The 20,539-nt window shown below is 38.7% G+C and overlaps 1 protein-coding gene across 2 annotated transcripts in view; it reads right to left on the bottom strand.

Annotated features, from left to right (window-relative positions):
• Positions 1-20,539, bottom strand: part of LOC115210923 (tRNA-dihydrouridine(20a/20b) synthase [NAD(P)+]-like) — a 165,299-nt gene that overhangs the window by 129,754 nt on the left and 15,006 nt on the right. The window contains exon 2 of one of the 2 annotated variants that reach the window (XM_036501862.1): positions 12,275-12,357. The exons of the other annotated variant lie outside the window; for it this stretch is intronic. The gene's annotated coding sequence lies outside the window, so the exon portion shown is untranslated. The remainder of the gene's footprint in view (positions 1-12,274; positions 12,358-20,539) is intronic. 2 annotated transcript variants of the gene reach the window in all.

Raw genomic sequence — 20,539 nt, 5'->3', positions numbered from 1 at the left:
GTATCATGCTCGTGATTGCAAAATCGTGGTTTCGACTGCCAGACAGGCAGCATGTTGTGTTTTTGAGCAAAACACTTCATCCCATGTTATTCCAGTCACTCAGCTGTAAATGGATAACCCTGAGACAGACTGGGATTCTGTTCAAGGGAAATTTGGCCTGCCTAGCCAACAGGAAAGCATCATTTGAAAGCTATGACAATGTGAGAAAGCACATTGTGATCAGCGATATATAGCAACATCTGATAGCCTGGTCAATACAGTAAGACACACATATATATGCATATATATATATATATATGCATATATATATATATATATATATATATAATCATCATCATCATCATTTAGCGTCCGTTTTCCATGCTAGCATGGGTTGGACGGTTCAACTGGGGTCTGTGAAGCCAGAAGGCTGCATCAGGCCGAGTCTGATCTGGCAGTGTTTCTACGGCTGGATGCCCTTCCTAACGCCAACCACTTCGCGAGTGTAGTGGGTGCTTTTTACGTGCCACCTGCACAGGTGCCAGACGGAGCTGGCAAGGGGCCACGAACGGATGGTGCTTTTATGTGCCACCGGCACGGGGGCCAGGCGAGGCTGGCAACGGACACGAATGGATGATGCTTTTACGTGCCACCGGCACGGAGGCCAGTCGGGGCGGTGCTGGCAACGGCCACAAACGGATGGTGCTTTTTACGTGCCACCGGCATGGGGGCCAGGTGAGGCTGGCAACGGAAAGGGTATCTTGGCCGTAGAAAATCTGCCTCAACAGAATTCATATGATTCATGCAAGCATAGAAAAGTGGATATTAAAACGATGATGACAATAGTGATGATAATTTACTGACTTCAGTTGACATGCCTTTGGACTCCAGAGAAAATCATAATTGCTTTGAAATTGTGAAGGTTAATGTCACTCTCAAGTGCCCCATACAAAAAAAAAAAAAGGATTTATTTGGGACAGTCAATCTCACTAGGAGCCTTAGACCTCTTTACCAACTATATCTTTAGCTGTGATACAAGTTTTGTCAGATCTTTCATGTTGACCTTTTTGGTGTAACTCAGTCAGAAATACACATACACACACACATATACATACACACACAAAAAAAAAAAAACTAAAATACCATCACACTTTCTACAATTGATGGGCCTTACAATATCTGATGACCTTTCATGGTAACCACACAAAAACAGTAAAGTACAGTAAAGACTCGATGACAAAGGCCATTGTTTTCTATTCAGAGAGCAACATTGAACAGTTAGTTTGACCTACACTATAGTACATCTACAGATCTAGGATTGTGATGATTCTCCTCCCACCATCGCCACCAGTGTCACCACTGCAGTCACTACCACCCACACATCCTGGACAGTGAGCCCAAACTACAAAAGATAAATCATTTTCTAAATTTCATTTTCACAGGGGTTTTTTTTATGCCCCAGTTTATGAGGGTTATAAATGCTACACTTACTGCTCCCTTTCCCTATATATTTATGCATATATAGGTTAAGACATATTTAATGATTATTAAAAAGCTGTATCACACACTCCTTAATGTATTTATTCTAGGTTTTCAGTGGTTTATGACTAAATATATTTTCATTTGCATGATTGTCTAATTACCATACAGCTGCATTCCATACTGCATTATTCTGTATATGACGTATAATTCTGTGTGTGTGTGTGTGTGCATATGTGTGTGTGTGTGTGAGAGAGAGAGGGAGCAAGTGGGTGTGTGTGTAGATGTACATACAGTTACATCACATGATGCAGTCCTTAGATCAGTTGGATCCCTTCAAACCATCTGACCCATAGCAGCATAGAAGATTGATGATGATGATGACGATGATGATGATGATCATCATCATCATCATCACACACATATATAGGTCCATCCCATGCCAGCATGGAAAAAAGATGTTAAAGGGTGATGATATTGATGACGATGATGATGATATATGTATGTATGTATATATGTATGTATATATATATACACACACACACACATATATATGTATGTATTGTATATATATATATAATATATATATATATATATATATAATATATATATATATACACACACATATATATATGTATGTATTGTATATATATATATATATATATATACATATATATACACACACATATATATATACATACACATATATATATGTATGTATATATGTATGTAAGTATATATATATATATATATATATATACACACACATATATATATGTATGTATGCATATATATATATATTCACTCACACCCACACATATATACACATATAGAGCTGTATATGTGTGTGTCTATGTATATATTACTCTGAATAGTGACAGGGTGAATCATCAGCTTCAAATATAATAAAAAAACTCGACCAAGAGCATTGAGTATGCTTTCTGCCATTAGTGTACACAGACACACAGACACACACATACACACACACACACACAAAGCTGCTGCCTGGTGTAGCTCAGTCTCATTGGAGGTGTACTTAACCAGACTGCCCTCCACTTCCTAAAAAGAAAAATACAGTAAAGTATTTAGGGCAGTGAATTCAGCCACAGAAGGTAGATATCCTAATTGGATGTTTTATAATATCAAATCCCCCAAGCCCATCACTTCCACCAAGGAAGGAAATTAAGATTTTCAGAATTGAGCAACATCCCAATTCACAGAATTGACACTGCATTACAATACATTCAAGAAAATAATTTAAAATGTTTATTGAAAAAACATAATAGCCAAGCAACATGGGGGAAAAAAATAATACAACCCTGTTTACTTACACTATTAAAATAGCCAACCTAATAAAAGCTAGAGATAATAGGCACAGAGGTGGCTGTGTGGTAAGAAGCTGGCTTCCCTGCCACATGGTTCTGGGTTCAATCCCACTGTGTGGCACTTTGGGCAAGTGTCTTCTACCAGAGCCTCAGGCCAATCAAAACCTTGTGATTGGATCTGGTAGACGGAAACTGAAAGAAGTCCATCGTATATATATATATAATATATATATATATAATATATATATATATATATAGGAGGAGAATTCACAAAAAAAACAAAAGACAAAGACAGGTGGTGTAGACAATAAACAGAGGTATAAGTTTAATGGTCGGGAAGTGAAAAAGTTTTTAATGTTTCGAGCCTACGCTCTTCCACAGAAAGAAACAAGGAGAAAAAATACACATGTGTATATATATACACATATATATATATACATATATATATATATACACATACATACATGTATGTATGTATGTATGTATGTATGTATGTATGTATTTATGTGTGTGCGTGTATCTGTGTTTGTCCTCCCACCATCACTTGACAACTGGTGTGTTTATGATCTCATAACTTAGCAGTCCAACAAAAAAAGGCCAATAGAATAAGTACTAGGCTTACAAAGAATAAATCCTTGGGTCAAGTTCTTCAACTAAGGCGGAGTTCCAGCATGGCCTGCAGTCAAATGACTGAAACAAGTAAAAGAATTAAAAAATAAAAACCTCTAACAAAGCACACAGCACTACAGGTGCAGACAGGGCTCTGTGGTGAGAAGCTTGCTTTGCAACGACATGGTTTTAAGTTCAGTTCTACTGAGTGACACCTTGGGCAAGTGTCTTCTACTATAGCCTCAGGCTAACAAAAGTCTTGTGAATGGATTTGGTAGAGAGAAAGTGAAAAAAAGCCCATTATTTTCATCATTGTTTAACCCTTTAGTGTTCACATTATTCTGCCAAAACTAATCCTTTTTATTCACATTGTTTTGAACTAATCATGCATTATCTTGTGGCTATGAGATTTTGATGAGGTAGCTGTTAATTTTTAAAATGATATTGTAGGGTTGGTGTGAGAGACCAGATCTGGCCAGTTTGAACATAAAACAGGCAGAATACTTTTGGCTGGATATGGCCAGTTTAAATGCTAAAGGGTTAACATCTGTTTTCCATGCTGGCAGGGTTGGACGATTTGACAGGAGCTGGTCAACCAAGGTGCTGTTCAGACTCCAGTTGTCTATTGTGGCATGGTTTCTATGACTGGTTGTCCTTCCTAATGCCAACCACTTTACAGAGAGTGCTGGGTGTCCTTTATATGACACCAGTACGAGTGTGTTTACACAGCACTGACATGAGTGCATTTTATGTGGCACGTGCGCCTGTAAAGGACATGCCTGTATGTATAGGAGACTGCGATTTTACTTAGATTCACACAGCTTCAAGCTAAATAAAACTGCAGTCATTCATCCTGATGTATGTGTGTGTATGTGTGTCTTTGTGTTTTTCACCCACCAAACCTTTTTATCTAACATAGATAAAGACAGGTGGCACGTAAAAAGCACCATCCGTCCGTGGCCATTTGCCAGCTCCGTCTGGCACCTGTGCGGGTGGCACGTAAAAAGCACCCACTACACTCACGGAGTGGTTAGTGTTAGGAAGGGCATCCAGCCGTAGAAACACTGCCAGATCAGACTGGGCATGATGAGCCTTCTGGCTTCACAGACCCCAGTTGAACCGTCCAACCCATGCTAGCATGGAAAGCAGATGCTAAATGATGATGATGATGATGATGATGATAGACCACCAAAACAAGTAGTAAAATACTTTGGAAACTAATTAGCAACATCAACAATTGTGAAAATGGCCACACCCATATCACATAACATACTAAAAAAAATCTGACCAAAATACACATACTATAATACATTTCCAAGTATCAGTCATCAAAATCTGCTGCAAGAAGACAGGAAAACCAAACACAGAATATACACTTTCCGCGTAGACTGTGACAATACGGACACTTCCTTCCATTAGACAAGAGCAAAGTATCAGAGAAGTTCTATAACTCAAAATCATTAGTGGAGGGTGGGCAGGGGGCTATCAAATTTAATTATAGACTTAAAGTGTGTAGGGAATGAGACAATAATTGAACTTAGCAACATCTTTAACCACTCATATAACCTGACCTCATTACCAATTAGAAGCTGAAGAGAGTTTAAGATCAATACTGTCAATTCTGTTCTGAACACTTGTTTAGCATATGAGGCCTGATTAAAAAGTATCAGGACTGTTGCTATGGTGACAGAGCTGAAGTACCCAGAGTGAAGGTACTTAGCACAAATGGGACCTTGAGTTCTACTGTACATGCACACTAAGTTATAACATCCTCACTCACTTCTGTTGTTTATAGCAGTACTTAGAAGTAAAGTAAAGTGTGGTCACCTCACGAAGATTGGGTTTCAGGTAGGGAGGATCTCCTCAACTGTGTTGAGGAAAATGAAACCTTTTTGAAAATGGTCATAACAGGTGATGAATCATAGGTGGCTATGATCCCAAAACCAAGGCTCAGTCTTCACAGTGCAAGACCCCCAACAAGATTTCAAGATGTTGAGGAAATCCAAGAGAATGTGGTGAGGCAGCTACCACCAAAAAAGGAGTTCCAGGAATGTTTTCATCAATAGAAATAATGCTGGATAAAGCATGTAGCTTCAGAAAGGGACAACTTTGAAGGAGATTAAATGCCAAATCTGACAAGATGAAGCAATCATCTATATATATATATAGATAACCGAAGAGATGGGTGTGGATTCCCACCTCGGCATCCGAAACTCAAGAGTTTTATGTTGGCTACTGAATAATTGTCACATGGTGGCACGTAAAAAGCACCATCCGATCGTGGCCGTTTGCCAGCCTCGTCTGGCACCCGTGCCGGTGGCACGTAAAAAGCACCCACTACACTCACGGAGTGGTCGGCGTTAGGAAGGGCATCCAGCTGTAGAAACATTGCCAGATAAGACCGGAGCCTGGTGCAGCCTTCTGGCTTCCCAGACCCCAGTTGAACCATCCAACCCATGCCAGCATGGAAAGCGGACGTTAAACGATAATGATGATGATGATGATTATTTTACAGATATATATATATGTATATACACACACACATTCTAATTGCCTTCTCCTTTCCCACATCTCTCACCCCCCCCCCCACACACACACTATTGCAACCTATATTTACCCATCATTCCCTCTCTTCTATTCACCTTTTGTGCCTTGATGCCACACTCTAACACCTTCCCCTCACCACCTTTATCTCTTTCCAGCTCTATTCCAACTATTCCCCTATCCTTCACCCTTACATAATGCAAGGTAGCCATATACCTCCATCAACATGAAACCTGTTACTCTCCCTTCTTTCATACTTTAACCTCTTGACATCTAGCACAAACCCACCTTTCTCTCTCTACTATACTAGTACTACTCAGTCAAAGGGTCTATTAAGTCTTGCAATTAACATGGCAACCCCACTCATGCTGGTACTATGAAAGAAGGGGGAAGTCAATTAAATCAACCCCAGTACACAACTGGTACTTAATTTATTGACCCAGAAAGGATGAAAAGCAAAGTTGACCTCGGTGGAATTTAAACTCAGAACATAAAGACAGACAAAATACTGCTAAGCATTTCACCCTAAGATGAAAATGCAGCTCAAAGGTCACTGCTTGAACACTGCTGTTGAGATATAGAGCAAACCGCAGAAGGTCCTCATCTCTCTTACAGAAAACAACTTCCAGGCCAGATTCCAAATGTGGCAAGAATGCTGGGAACAGTGTATTGCTGCACAAGGTGACTATTTCAAAGGAGATGATGTTAAAACTTAGGTAAATAAGTTATGTTTTATTAAACATAACTAGACCATGAACCTTTTGATACCATCTTGTATATACACCCAGAACACGCTCATAGCTTACGAGTGAAATTTAGGATTTCTCAGTTTTCTGTGAACTGATTTTGATAAAACTTTTCCCAGCTGGTTTGTACACTATGGCAACACCATTGTTATACTTTCATTATTCTGTGTAACGTCCTTTCTTTTTTATTTCAGATTCTTCAGTTTTTGGATGAACCATACTAATAGCTCTTGAATGAAAATAGCCCATCTAGACATTTTTTTTTCAGAAAATGAAGGGTAATGATACATATTAAGCATACACTGAGTACATATTTAACAGAAAACCTTAATAATATTATAACATTTATTGACATAATGAATTATTTAGCCACATGAGTGCCATTTCGAAGGATAACTTAAAAAACCCTATTAGTCATAGAATCTGTGAATTTCTTAATATTAGCAGGTTGGACTGCCTTTGCTGCAGTTTTGATGGTCATCCATATGACATCTTTCGATGTAAACTGGCGTCCATTGGCATAAACATCTTGTTTAATGATGGACCAAAGATTTTTGATACGGTTGAGATCCAGAGATGCTGGTGGACATACCACCAACCTTCCACCTTGTATGCCGTAAGGCCCTAGTAATGTTTGGGTAGTCCTAGAAGAGTGGGAGGGAGCATTGTCATGCATGAATACAAGATTTCTTAGAAGTGATAGTGGTATATCATCTAGCTAGGGATCCAAGACCTCCTTCAGGAGATTGCAGTAGGTGGCTGTGGTCACTTTAACCCCTTCAGGCACCCTGACTGGGCTGCAATATGACTCCTCCACCCTGTTGTTGATGTCATCTCCAAAATAGATCCAACTGTCAGGTCTGTCAAGGGTCGCCCTGGTTTCATCAGTGAACAGAACACTATTCATGTCTAATATTATACTTTTGGGCCCATTGAAACCTCAAACTCTTGTGACGGGGTATTAAAGGAGGCAGAAGGAGGTAGCTTCAGGGGTTCATGTACAGAAGCCATGGTCCCAAGGATGCAATTTCTGGTGGTTTTTGGTACATGAGTAAGTCCAGAGGTGATGAAAATGGCTTTGCTTGTTTGTCCAGCTTTCCCACATAACTTGCAGCCAATATTCCTTAAATCCCTAGCTGTCACAGTCTTGGAGGTCACACAATTGGATTGCTTCTTTCTTGGCGAAAGGTCCTTCAGGAATCATCTGTGTCCACATGATGACCTAACTTCTCCACAATGACAAGAAGAGAGGTGCCTTTAGCACTTTCCTTGATGATGACAGCCTTTTCTTCAGCATTAAGACCTTTTCCACGTCCCTTTGTTCTTAGAGAGAAAAGACACTATTAGTGTAGTTCACCCAAAAACTGAAGAATCTGAAATAAAAAAGAAAGGACGTTACACAGAATAATGAAAACATAACAATGGTGTTGCCATAGAGTGGAAACCAGTTAGGAAAAGTTTTATCAAAACTGATTCAGAGAAGACAGAGAAATCCTAAATTTCACTCTAAAGCTATAAGCATAGTTCCGGGTGTACGTGTATATATATATATTTGAGTAATTGAATGAATTATCTTATTAAGGATAATTCGAAAGATAACCGATACCTGGGTAGCAAATTCACATCAGAAAGAACACGGTTGAAGCTACGTCCATAGGGCATAGACTACATGTCTTCGTGCGGAAATTTGTATGTTTATTTTAAAATTATAAGTATATGAAAGAATGGAGTTGAACAACTAGTTAACAAATATCCTTTATTCTCGACATATGTTTCGAAGACTGCATATTCCTAATTCTGAAGGAATAAGGAGTACATTATGCAGATTTCTCATCAGGAAAATCAAGGAACTTATGTCGACATCAAAATGCACAAAAAACTTTTAGCTGACCGCTCTCAAGTCGTTCAACTCCATTCTTTCATATACTTATATATATATATATATATATATATATATATATATATATATATATATATATATATTATATATATATATTTATTTATTTATTTATTTATATATATATGCTTATTGTTGTTTATCAAGTTCAATGATGATCATCACCTTTAACTGTGAAGCTTTTGTTGACTGTACTTCTTCAGGAGATAACAAAAACAATGTCAGTGTGGAACTTGAGAAAAATCTTCCATATTTTTACTGTTCCACTTACAGAAAAAGATATTGACCAGCAAATGCACATAGCAACTACAATATGTAAGTGGAACAGTAAAAAATATGGAAGATTTTTCTCAAGTTTGTAGTTGCTATGTGCATTTGCTGGTCAATATCTTTTTCTGTAAATGCTAGCTTTTCCAGTTGTCACTTAAACAGTTTACCAATAAAACCAAGTACACCAATTATTATTGGTATAAATGTGAATTTATAATCAAAGTGCAGAAGCTAAAGGTTTCATAGTTATCCACTCTGCCTTTCATTTTCAAAAAGATATTCACATCAGCAGGGCAGGTAACCTATATGACAATGCATACCATTTACTTGTCTGTCCTAAATAACCATATCCGGCCTGTTATGTTTGTACAAGTGCATGTATTCAGCCTTTTCTTATAAAGTACAATTTGTTATGGGTATTAAAATGCTCTGCACTTTTAATAGCTGTAACTAATTGTATTACAGAAGAAAGAAACTGCATAAATGGTGTATACTTAGAATTTAGTATTGAATTATCTTCTGTCTTTTCTCTTTTGCTTGTATTCAGTCACTAGACTGTAGCGATGCTGGGGCACCACTTTGAAGAATGAGTCAACCCCAGTACTTAATTTCATTTTTTTGTAAGCCTGTTACTTAATTCATTGGTCGGTCTCTTGCTGAACTGCTAAGTATCGGGGATGTAAACACACCCACCAACAATGATTAGTAGTGAGGACAAACAGAGACACAAAGACACACACACACACACATATATACATGGCAAGATTCTGTCACTTTTTGCCAACCAAATCCACTCACAGGACTTTGGTGGGTCCAAGGTTATAGTAGAAGACACTCACCCTAGGTATCATACAGTGGGACTGAACTTGGGACCATATGCCACATCTATGCCTTGCTGAGACCCCCTTCGGTCATGACTGTCCATGGGATTGCACTTAGAAAGTTACCCTCCCAGGTACAAGTCCAGGCAAGGTTGTTTATGGAAGACCAGCAGTCACCCATGCATAATGGCCTCTCCTCTCCACGCCACCTATTTTATCCAAGGGAAAGGCAAAGGCCGATACAGCTTGGCACCAGTGACGTCGCAACTCATTTCTACAGCTGAGTGAACTGGAACAATGTGAAATAAAGTGTCTTGCTCATGAACACAACACACAGCCCAGTCCGGGATTTGAGCTCACAACCTCATGATCGTAACCTCGATGCTCTAACCACTGAGCCATGCACCTTCACATATATGCCTATAATTGTAGAAATTGGGGGGGGGGGGTCAAACAATTAGACTTTCTAAATATATTCATTTAATGTCTGTTTTTCCTTGCTAGCATGGGTCAGGAAGGTATGTATTTGAGGTAGGATTTTACAGTCAGATGCATTTCTTGTTGCCAACGCTTACCTTTTTTCAAGATTCTTTTATTCTATGAATTTTTGAAAGTGTAAAGTGATTGGTGATAATGTCAATACCAAGTGATGTCAACATTCACACACATTCTCATGCATACAAACATATATATGAGAGGGATGAAAGGAATGGTTGTATGCAGGATGGGAGAGGCAACAGAAAGAGCTTCTTGCTGGTTATGGGGCAAAAGAGAGGAATTAAGCTGGAAGCCAGAAGGAGATAATGAATAGTGATTTCCCACCAAGGGTAGGGTGTTATGGTTCAGGCTCAAAACACCTGACGATTGTGAGATTCTGTCCGACAACATCACTTCCTTCTGGCCAAAACTCCGATCACTCTGATGAGTGGAAAAGAAGCACCTTCTTTTTTATCCTTCTCTTCTCCACTTTTGCCCGACCTTACCTTGAATACTGCTGTCCACTGTGGTCTCCCTACACGAAATGGAATATTATGAAAGTTGAAGCTCCCCAAAGGTCAATCACGAAAAAGATAGATGGCATGTCAGACCTCAACTACTGGGGTCGACTGAAAAAGCTGAAACTGTATTCACTCCAACGACGCCATGAACGCTACATTATCTGTATGATGTGGAAAATATTCCATCAGCACTGTCCAAATGATGTTGGTATCACCTTCAAAATACATCCAAGGCTTGGACCACGTGCCATCCGTCCACAACAAAAATCTAAATCGTATCTCATAACAACAATACGGCACAATTATTTCACCTCAATTGGACCCGCTCTCTTCAACATTAAACCAGGACACGTCAAAACAGAAACTGACCACACAAAATTCAAGAAGTCTTTGGACAAATTCCTTCAAACAGTCCCGGACAAACCACCCACACCCGGATATGTCTCCGCAAACAATAACTCTCTGCTCGAATGGGCCTTGGTGTCCAAATCCTGAATTGAAAGACTTCGCCAGGTGGTGCTATTAAGTTAGACATGGCCTGGGCCAATACTGGCCAAAACCTTTCTAAGTTATTCTAAGTTATTATACATACATACATACATACATACATAAGCAGAATTTGATTTGTTTACAGTTTCATATAAAAACTTGTGCTATTTTCAGAATGTTGACAACACATGCAGTCACACACAAAATGATAACTTCCAAATCCTGTTTCCTGACTGGATGAAAATGATCAAACTTTAAGCCTCTTAACTTTTTAAAAATATTTTTCTGGAAAAAGTGAAATAACTCCAGCAGTTCAGCTTGGAAAAGTATATTAATGCGCCAAATTAAAAAATTTTTGATAAACTTTGATTTTTGAAATGCTGGCAGCCAAACCAACTAGTTATACATATATGTATGTATGTATGCCATCATCATCATCATCATCATTTCAATGTCCACTTTTCTATGCTTATATGGGTCAGATGAAATTCAGTGAGGTAGATTTTCTTTGGCTAGCTACCATTCAGAAGAAAGTGTTCATTATCATCAGAGATATATAAAACTGTAATGATTACCGAAATTAATCAGTTCTCAACTCCATACTTAAAATGAAGTAAAAATTATCTGCTTATTAGAATCAAAACTCTGGATATTGTTATCAAAGCATCAACATAAACTGTACTCATTATTCATTTATTTCAAGATATAGTACTATTGTACAACATCAATCATCCTTAAGGACAGGAGTGAGTGCAAAGTAGAACATCAACCAGGATTCTGGTTTTCTCTTGGAATTCGTGAGAGCACCCAAGCAATGAAACTGATTTTTAAAAATTTATTTACACTATGTTTTCTAGAGAATTTAAAGTGGTGACAGGCGAGTATTACCCCCACCATTCTCCTCGTCATGATGATAGAAGTAAATATGGAGTAAAAATTTGTCTTTGCAAAACAAACTAAAAATACTGGAGTGCTATGTTAAGTTGCCCCAAAATGAGTCAACACAGAACTGCTGTTTATTTAGAAAATTCACTGCCACTAATGTGTATAAAACAAAAAAGAACGGAAAGACAAAGTAAAAGAGAAGCAAGTCTGACATTGAAAAATCAGCACTTACTCATAGGAACACAGATACTAAGAGAGTATGATCTGGTAAAGATAGTTCAGTTGAGTCAGCATTGCAAATTTGGTTTAGAAATGCTGGTGAAAAGAATGCTTGAATTAATGAACAGCTGAGGCATCAAAAAGCAGAAGAATTTGTAAAGAAATGGGTAAAGAAAAATTTTTGCACCAACTGATGGATTGTTTAACAGGCGGAAAAACGCAAGAGAATATTGTGTGCAAAAATGTGTTCATGGTGAGGAAAAAGTGCCATTTTTTTTTTTTTTTATCAGTCATGAATTGAGACAGAATGTCCAAAAATTATAGCTGAGTATCATCTTGAGAATGTTTGCAACATAGACAAAGCTGGGTTATATTTCCATGCAATGCCAGAACATACTTATTTGTTTAACCTTTTTTTTTTTTGTTTTTGTACAGCAGGGATTGCCACCCCCCTGCCGGAGCCTCATGGAGTTTTAGGTGTTTTTGCTCAATAAACACCCACAACGCCCGGTCTGGGAATCGAAACTGCGATCCTACAACCGTGAGTCTGCTGCCCTAACCACTGGGCCTATCTGAGACTGTCCCTGATTGTATGATATGAACTTCCTATTTTTTAAATGATCTCACTTAAATCCTTCCCTCAAAACTTCATGTTAGTTTATGTCAGGGGTTCTCAAACATTTTTTATCTATCGACCCCTTTGATCATTATTTTATTCTGGTGGACCCCCATTGCCATTCAATGTTTAAAAACTAGTTTTATAGAAACTTCTTTAAAACAAAATCCTATTTTGTTTTTCACACATTAAGCTATGTAGGTTGAACTATGAAAAACATTTGAGAAAGAAACCTCGCTATTTCTTGCAATACATACCAATACATAGATCTAAAGCAAAGTGCTTTCAAGGGCCCTTTGGATCCTCAATTTACTATTTTATGGCATAGACCCTACAAAATCTTATATGAACCCTCAGGGGCCATATGGACCCCAGGTGAGAACTACTGGTTTATGTTCCAAACATCAGCTTAATGACAATGTTATTTTACCAAATTCTTTATTATTTAAAAAAAAAGACAATGCCTTTCAAAAGAAGAGCGGTGATGAAAGGGTTAAAAATGAAGATGCCATAGGGTTTAAATCTTTGAAGATAGCAAGTAATAGCTTGATGTTGTGCTAATATGAAAGGAGAGAAATGAATGCTTCTAGTGACTGGGAAAAGCAAAAATCCTTTAAAAATTTTAAAAGTATCAATAGTTTACTTGTTCATTTGTTCTAATATGTAAATAAGAACACTTATTTTTAACAAGTTGCTGAAGTAAGATTTAGAGTTAAGCAAAATATTGTCTTGTCCATATCTCAAAGGGATCAGGTAGTGTACTTTTTAAAAAGGTTTTGCAAGTTCAAATCTCATGTGTCCATATTATTGGTATTGGACTACCTACTACCAACACTGTTTTCACTTACTCAGTCATAGTATGGGATTCAGTCTCTCACTACAACAACCCAGTCACCTTCCTCCACTGACCATTACCTATTTCTTTATTACCCACAAGGGGCTAAACACAGAGGGGACAAACAAGGACAGACATAGGTATTAAGTCGATTACATCGACCCCAGTGCAACATCACTACAACCATCACCATCATTACTATCATTGCTGTTAATGCACTGCTTATAATCATTATACTAAATGTAGCAAGATCAAGGAAGCCAGTGCGCCAGCTAGCTAGATGTAGTAGTTAGTCATATGGTAATAATGATGGGTGGAGGCGCAATGGCCCAGTGGTTAGGGCAGCGGACTCGCGGTCATAGGATCGCGGTTTCGATTCCCAGACCGGGCGTTGTGAGTGTTTATTGAGCGAAAACACCTAAAGCTCCACGAGGCTCCGGCAGGGGATGGTGGTGATCCCTGCTGTACTCTTTCACCACAACTTTCTCTCACTCTTACTTCCTGTTTCTGTTGTACCTGTATTTCAAAGGGCCGGCCTTGTCACTCTCTGTGTCACGCTGAATATCCCCGAGAACTACGTTAAGGGTGCACGTGTTTGTGGAGTGCTCAGCCACTTACACGTTAATTTCATGAGCAGGCTGTTCCGTTGATCGGATCAACCGGAATCCTCGTCGTCGTAACCGACGGAGTGCTTCCATCCAATAATGGTGGATAGCAGTTGCTGTGGTGATGAAATCAAGTGCTGGTGCTATATGAGGAGATACAATTTGATAAGTTTGTTATATAGCTGATGGTATTGGTTGTGTGTGTGTATATATATATATAAAGTTAATCCAAACAAGAAAACACAAAAAAACAAAACAACGCGAGGACGTGGAACAAATATAGTATTATTGGACGCTCAGGAAAGAAGGAGGGTTTAACGTTTCAAGCGGAGCTCTTCGTCGGAAACATAGGAGAAGAAAAGATCCAGAGAAGGGAAGACAGAGGAAAAAAATCGCCAACGGTACACACGAGGTCACATTTTGGGTCAGTACCATGTAAAAAGCACACGTGGTTGTGTCAGTTAAAAGCACCTGTGTGGTACCACATGGAAGTGCTCATGTGATGCTGCATAAGGGTGCTCATGCAGTGCCACATAAAAGCACCCAGCACACTTTGTAAAGTGGTTGGCATTAGGGAGGACAACCAGCCATAGAAACGATGCCAAATGAGACTGGAGTCTGGTGCAGCTCCCTGGTCAAATTGTCTAACCCATGCCAGCATGGACAATGGATGTTAAATGATGATGATGATGTGTTATCATTGCACCATTGCCATGCTGAGGCCCCACCTTGAAGGGCTTCTTTAATCAAATGAATCGACTTCTTTCTTTTGTTGAACCAATAAGTAACAGGGAGATAAACAAACCAACACCAGTTATCAGGTAATGGTACAGGATAAAATCACACGCACACACACATATTTACATATGATGGGGTTCTTTCAGTTTCCATCTACCAAATCCACTCTCAAGGGTTTGGTTGGCCAGGAGCTATAGTATATAAACAGGCATCACATTCGGTTAGAATGGCGTATTGGTGTTGTTTCTCTTTTTCATCTTATTCATTAACAGTGCAGTTTTGCCTGCAATGTTATATGGTAGTGAAACATGGGCTACCAGAAGAGCAAAGACTGGTAACGGCTCAAAGAGCCATGGAAAGGTCAATGCTTGGTATCTTGTTGAGAGAGCACATAAGTAGCAAGATCTTCAGAAAGAAGTCCAGCATGAGAGATGTCATCGCAGATTATACATGCAGCAAGTATAGATGGGCTGGACACGTCGCCCGGCTCACCAATAATCGGATATCATGCTGCTGCTTTACAATTTCTTTGTTGTCCATCAGCATTTGATGTTGTAGTTCGTCCCTGCAGGTGGGATCACAGAATTAAAATCTCTATTATTTAATAAATAGGAATTTAAACCAAAGGTTCTCTATATGACAATCTATGGCAAGTGCCTCAGTAGCAGAGATAACCAATGTAGAAATATTGTTTTGTTTTGTCTATTAGGCGCAGGAGTGGCTGTGTGGTAAGTAGCTTGCTAACCAACCACATGGTTCCGGGTTCAGTCCCACTGCGTGGCATCTTGGGCAAGTGTCTTCTGCTATAGCCCCAGGCCGACCAATGCCTTGTGAGTGGATTTGGTAGACGGAAACTGAAAAAAGCCTGTCGTATATATATATATATATATATATATATATATATACGTGTTTGTGTGTCTGTGTTTGTCCCCCTAGTATTGCTTGACAACTGATGCTGGTGTGTTTACGTCCCCGTAACTTAGCGGTTCGGCAAAAAGAGACCGATAGAATAAGTACTGGGCTTTACAAAGAATAAGTCCCGGGGTCGATTTGCTCGACTAAAGGCGGTGCTCCAGCATGGCTGCAGTCAAATGACTGAAACAAGTAAAAGAGTAAAAGAGTAAAGAGTATTGCTGTTTTTATTGCTGAGAGTTTGCACAAAGGAGTGATGGAATTTCCATATCTCGTGAGATGCAGAAGCAAACGATTTTAATACAAGCCATCTTTGCGAGAATTGGCAACATGCAATTGAGTGAGAGACTATAAAACAAAAGCAACATCAATATTATTAACCGAATTACAAGGCAAGTGGAACAACAACAACAACGGTAGTTATTATAACAATAATCGGGAGAAAATTGTCTATAGTAATAATAGTGGAAATATAGTCAATGGAATTTCATATTAGCAACTGCAACAACAACAACAGCAACAAACAATAAAATTGACAATGATGACATCGACATTAATAGAAGAGAAATAACGGCAGAATAGAGGGTCTGTTATTGAAATTGCAGCTGATGAAAGATGATAGAAAAATGGATCAGAGGAAGTGGAAGAGTTTTAAGCGCTTCTACTGTGTGCTGGTAAGGTTTATATAATGATAATAAAACTATGAAAAGCTAACCAAAGTTCATTGATAGGGAAAACTAAAAGAAATGTAAAACATTATTGGAGATTAAGGAGAAAAAACAAATATATGGCAAAATGGATCTAAAGATAGAAAAAGACAAGAAAAAATAAATGATAAAGCAAATAGCATTGTAAACACATTCAAAAAACAAGCATGTGTTCTAGACATGTTGTGATGAAATTATGGTTGAATTGACACACAACATGTATAAGCAGTGATAACAGAGTTGTGTACACTGAGTGAAATATTGGGTGGTTTATACACACACACATGTACATACATACATACATATATGTATGTGTGGGTGTGTGTTGTATGAACCACCCAATATTGCATGTTTCGCATAGCCTATACAACTCAGTTGTCACTGCATATATATGTCATGTGTCATTCAAGGAGCTTTCATCAACTGACAATGTAGAAGGTATATTCAAGGAGCTTTCATCAACTGACAATGTAGAAGGTATGTACTATGTACAAGTGCTTGGTTCGGTTTACCACTAAAACTCCGGCTTCAACTGCAATCGAAAAATGTTGTGCTGAAACTGCCAACCAAAGACAGCTAAAAATGGTTTCCCAATGAGCAGGTAAAACATTTGGCATCACTCAAAAAAGATTAAAAAAACCCATTTAATCTAGATAGAGAATGTAAACATGTAGGGTCTCTTACAGCTGTTTCTAGAATAGCCAAAAATGTGGATCATGAAATTGAGTAAGGGTTCCATAAGCTGAGTATACAGTCATCAGAGAGGAAGAAGCCGGAGAAATGGAAAAACGAAGAAATATCCCCAATTGATGATAATATTACATTCCAGTTTACTCAAAAATGAGTAAGGATTCCGTGAGCTGAGTAAATAGTCATCAGAGAGGAGAGGAGTCAGAGAAATGGAAAAATGAAGAAATATTCTCAATTGAAAGACATTAGTACATCCGAGTTTGTCAAAAATGACACAATGATCAAGATGGAATGTTCTCATTGCTGGAAAGAAATGAAGTGGACATGCTTTGGCGGATGCATGGAGTTACTATGGTATGACCACAAGCAGAAATGAGCAGAGAGAAGACACGCAACCACTTTACAGTACGGTGCAATCACTACACTGGGGGCTTTTTTTCATGATACCAGTGCTAGTGAAGTTGCCTTGCAAATGACAAAAGAAGAAACGCTATACTAGAAGAAGAAATGCAAGATTATTTTAGGCTGGTGGTAAAAGGATGATGAGAGGAACATATACTGATTGTTGAAACAGTATGGTATTGGAGGGGGGGGAAAAAGTGAAGGGCAAGGTAGAAAAGTGGACTCTAGTGGCTTCCCATAATATGGAGGTGGAGTAAATTTGGACAGAAGGGGAGGTTGAGAGGGTGATGTGGGGACAAGGATATATATATATACACACACACATACAAAAATATACACACATATATATATATATATATAAATATATATATATATATATATAAAGGGAAAGTTTACGAAAATAAACAAAGGTCGAAGGCAGGTGGAGTACAAACAAACAAATGTATTAGTATAACGCTCAGGAATAGAAAAAGTCTTTTACGTTTCGAGCCTACGCTCTTCGACAGAAAGATACACAGAAAAAAACGAGGAGAGAAAAAAATGCGTGTAGGAGTTAACGATCTATCATGGCATCCTTACTTCAGACAGTGGTCAGATGTGAGAGGGACAGTAGGGGAGATAACAGGGTCAAGTGACTTCAAATATGAAGGTGCCCCCAACACAAAGGTACGTGTGTGTATAAGAGAGTATGTATGTGCATGTGAAAGAGGGCTAGTGGTCTGGACGTGTGTGTGTATGTATGTGTGGGTGTGGAGATGTGGGGATGGGTGTGTGGGTGGTGTGTTGTGATGTGATATGTGTATGTATGTGTAGGTGTAAAGATGTGGGGATGGGTGTGTGGGTGGTGTGTTGTGATGTGATGGGTAATGTTGTATGGTGTAGTGTGGTGTGATGATGTGGGGAGGTGGGGGAGGCGAGAGTGGGGAAGGCGGGGGAGGCGAGAATATATATATATCCACGTATATATATATATACATATGTATACACACACATACATATATATATACTTATATGCACACATACACACACAAGATATAAGCGAAGTATTAGTAAATAAATACTTCTAGACTATGTGTAATTTGCAGTATCAATTACTTTGGAATTTGATTCAAGCAAACTGTTAACAAGAAAAGTCTTGAAATAGGTGGTAGCATTATGCACTTTAAATCTAAACAGAACTTTCCTTGTCACATTTAGACACAATTAAGTGTCAGTAGTCACTTTGGAACTATTTTTACTAGATGTGGAGAATGGTAATTAGCAAAAGATTATTCAAAGCAATTTATAGAGCATAACAAAAACATGAATGGAAGTGTTTTCCTGCTCAGGACAACACTAGTAGATTATATCTGAAGGACTTGACTAGGGCAGGAAGCCGGAAGTTAATGCTCTATCTCCTCAACAGTAGAAAATGGAATGGAAAGCCATTTTATAATGTAACTCAGTTCAATTTTGTTTTATAATCAAAAGTTTAACCCTTCTGTAATCATAACTTTCTTGAAATACAATTTTTGTTTCAATTAGTTTTGAAAAATAATGAAGAATTTAGAAAAATAACTTTGTTGTTATTAATCTGGTTGTTGCAGCATAAACCATCATCATCATCATTTAATGTCCACTTTTCATGCTGGCGTGGGTTGGATGGTTTGATTGAGAACTGGCAAGCCAGAAGGCTGCACCAGGCTCCAATCTGATTTCTGTAGCTGGATACCCTTCTTAATGCCAACCACTCTGACAGTGTAGAGGGTGCTTTTACGTACTACAAACACAGGAGCCAGTCAGGCAGCACTGGCATCAGCCACGCTCGAATGGTCCTTTTTATGTGCCACCAGCACTGGTGCCAGTCAGGTGACACTGGCATCAACCACACTCAGATGATGCTTTTTATGTGCCACCAGCATGGATGCAAGTCAGGTGACACTGGCACTGACCATGCTCAAATGGTGCTTTTTATGTACCACCAGCATGGGGGCTAGTCAGGTGGTATTGGCACCAGTCACACTCAAATGGTGCTTTTTACATGTCACTGGCACAGGTGCCAATCAGGTAACATTGGTATCAGCCATGCTCAAATGGTGCATTTTATGTGCCACCAGCACAGGTGCCAGTCAGGTGGAACTGGCATTCAACAGGTCTTCACGAGCATGGTATATTACCCAATGATTGGAGGGTGCTTTTAAATGAACCAGTTATGCGACACTGGCATTGGCCATGACTATGATCTCACTTGGCTTGTTGAGTCTTCTCAAGCACATCATATCTCTAAAGGTCTTGGTCACTTAGTGCTTGATGGTACTTTTTACGTGCCACCAGCACAGGTGCCAGTCAGTCAAAAGGGCAAAATGTCTGAGATGTTAATGAAATTATAATTTCCGAGGCTATTAACCTTGTTTTTACAGCATATATTTACAATATATATCTTAGATGTTTTGAATGGCATGATCTTTGATCACCATCAAGTGTCTTATTCCAGGATACATATGTTGTCCCAAATTGGATTCAAATGTGAGACCTATATTTCTAAACTAAGGTTAGTAATGCAATCCACTAAATCAGTGCTCCGCAACCAGTATGCTGTGGCACAAGAGATGATGTTAGGTGCTGCAGTATAACCTGAATATAATTTTACTTATATTTGTGGTCCAGGTGTGCCACCAAATTTTGAAAAGAATAAAAGTGTACCACAAGTGAAAAAAGGTTGTGGAGCATTACACAAGACCACTAGATTATATATTTTAATTGATAAAGACACTCCTGAACTTAGTGTAGAAAT

This window comes from Octopus sinensis, linkage group LG4 (genome assembly GCF_006345805.1).
Source record: "Octopus sinensis linkage group LG4, ASM634580v1, whole genome shotgun sequence".
Taxonomy (NCBI): domain Eukaryota; kingdom Metazoa; phylum Mollusca; class Cephalopoda; order Octopoda; family Octopodidae; genus Octopus; species Octopus sinensis.
This window is presented reverse-complemented; position numbering and strand designations above follow the sequence as displayed.